We start from the raw sequence: 2,822 nt of genomic DNA on the forward strand, positions 1-2,822 counted from the left end.
GAACTCCTGAGCTCAAACAATCCGCCCACCTCGGCCTCCCAGAGAGCTAGGATTATAGGCGTCAGTCACCGCGCCCGGCCTCAATTGCTTTTTAATTAAGTTGAAGAGAAAGGAAAAAGAACATGCATTTATACTCTCTTTTTAAATTACTTAGTCACCTTTACTGGTGTTTTTTGTTTGTTTATTTTTTGATTCAGACTACTGTCTGGGTCAGTTTGCTTTCAGCCTGAAGAACCTCCTTCAGTATTGCTTGTAAGGCTTTCAAAAAATTCTCCCAGTTTTCGTTTATCTGGGAATGTCTTTATTTGCCCTTGATTTTTGAAAGATAGCTTTGTGGATACAGAATTCTTGGTTGACAGCTTATTTCTTTGAGAACTTTGAGTATGTTATCCCACTGCCTTGTACCTTCTGTTTCTGCTGAAAATTCAAATGTTAACCTTACTGGGTTCCCTTGTAAGTGACACATTGTTTTTCTCTTGCTGCTTTCAAGATTTTCTCCTGTCTTTGGCTGTCAGAATTTTTATTATGATGTGTCTGTTCATGGATCTTTTATTCTTTACCCTTCTTGGGGTTTGTTTAGTTTCCTGAATGTGTCAATTTTTGTTTTTCAATAAATTCAGGAGATTTTTAGCCATTATTTCTTCAGATGTTTTCTGCTCCTTTATCTTTCTTTTCTTCTAATAATAACACCATTACATATATGTTGATGTGCTTAATAGTGTCCCACATTTCTCTGAGACTTTTCATTTCTTCATTCTTTTTTCTTTCTGTTCTTTAGATTATGTAATCTCTATCAATCTACCTTCAAGTTCTCTAATTCTTTCTTCTGCCAGTTCAAAGCTACTGTTGAGACCCTCTAGCAAACTTTTCATTTCAGTTATTGTAACTTTCGACTCCAAAATTTACATTTGCTTCTTTTTGAAAATTTATGTCTCTTTATGATACTCTCTATTTAATGCAACATTGTGATCATACCTTCTTTTACTTCTTTAATGAAGATTTCTTTAGTTCATTGAACATATTTATAATGGCTACTTTGAATGCTCTGTCTGTGAAATCCAATATCTACTCACTGTCATAGGCAGTTTTTGTTGCCTGACCCAGTGTATGGGCCATACTTTCCTGTTTCTTTTGCATGTCTCATAATTTTCTGTTAGAAACTGAACATTTTAGATAATATATTATAGTAACTCTGGGTACTGGTCCTCCCCCCCACCTCTGGGGTTTGTTATTATTATTTACTTGCGTGTTTAGTGACTGGCTGGATTATTTTGATGGAGTCTATTCCACTCTCCCCTATAGTGTTTATTTAGCCTCTGATGTTTCTCCTTAGAGGGCACAGCCTTGGTATGACCAGTCGCCCTGGGGTGAAAGTGGTTTTGGCAGGGCTTTCTTTGACTGTCTCTTTCTCTGACCACACCCAGCTATTAAGCTCCACTAATTGTCAGCTGATATGTCCTGGGGCATAACTTGCTCCACAGACTAAACCAATAAAATTCAGCTCCTTGGAAGGCATAGTTCCCAAGGTCAGTTTTTGAGATTTGCTCTGATGCCAGGCAAGCTCTTCCCAGCTCTCTCCTTCCCCAGTTCTTTCAGGAAAACTATCTAGCCTCTGATTTAGCATATATGTCCAATGAGTCCACCAATTTCCTCTCAACTGTCTTTCACCACAACCTCCACTGTTTTTGAGAGTTCCCTTAGGCCTGAACTTCTCCACACTCTATTGCAAATGAGAAATACCTCTCTCAGGACCTTTTTGTGTTCCCGAGTTAGTAAGTTTTGTGGGCTACCCTTGGATAGGAGTGGGAAGGGGCATAATATCCCACACAAGACAGCACCCATTTGGCTGAGGACAATTCTCTAGATAAAGAGTCAGCTGTGAGCTGTCAGCGGCCAATTCCACAGCATTTGGGCGATAGATGTCTTATCCATATAAAGAAGATCTGGGTAGGTGACGACTGAGTTCCACTGTATTACTCAGGGCTGGGTCTAAGGCGAGGTAGTTAAGGCACCCACTTTCAGGGTCATGCAAGTGCAGGCTCAACATCTGAGAGTGAGTACCCCTGTCCCCTAGGTGCCTCATTTGCCTTCCTAGTCCTAGCCTGGACACTTCTCATCCTTTGATTTCTCCATTAACTGTACCTATGCCTTTCACCCCACCGGTGACTCCTTCTAGAGACATAACCAGCATTGGTGATATAGTGGTGAGCATAGCTGCCTTCCTTCTAGAGACATAATGGATTCCCTAACCTCCTGTGCATCAGTATAACCCTGTAAACACTTCCATTGCAACGAATAAGGCATTGTACCATTTTCTTTTTGCATCTTAATTTTTCCCTCACATCTGTTCACTCACGGGGCCATTGCTCCGCAAAGCCAGGAATGGAGTTTAATTTTTCCTTTCGTTAGCTCTGAGGCATACTAGGCATTCAATAAATGGTTAATTAAACAAAAAAATGGATGGTGAATGACTCTAATCAGTCACTCAGCTCCTACTTCACAGTAAGTCTATAAAATATGTGTTAGAGCTGGAGCCTCCCTGCCAGAGCATCTAATCAAGTGTTTTGCAAACTTAATAATATTAACAACTGTTTTAAACAAAAAATCCTCACAAACCCCCTGAGACTACTTTTGTGGACCCCAAGGTCTTTGTTCCCTAGTTTGAGAAAAACTCACATAAAGACAGTGGCTCACACCTGTAATCCCAGCACTCTGGGAGGCCAAGGCGGTAGGATCGCTTGAGCTCAGGAGTTTGAGACCAGCCTGAGCAAGAGAGAGACTCCGTCTCTACTAAAAATAGAAAAATTAGCTGGGCATGGTGG

This window comes from Propithecus coquereli, unplaced genomic scaffold (assembly GCF_000956105.1).
Source record: "Propithecus coquereli isolate 6110/MARCELLA unplaced genomic scaffold, Pcoq_1.0 Scaffold208, whole genome shotgun sequence".
NCBI classification, from domain to species: Eukaryota; Metazoa; Chordata; class Mammalia; order Primates; family Indriidae; genus Propithecus; species Propithecus coquereli.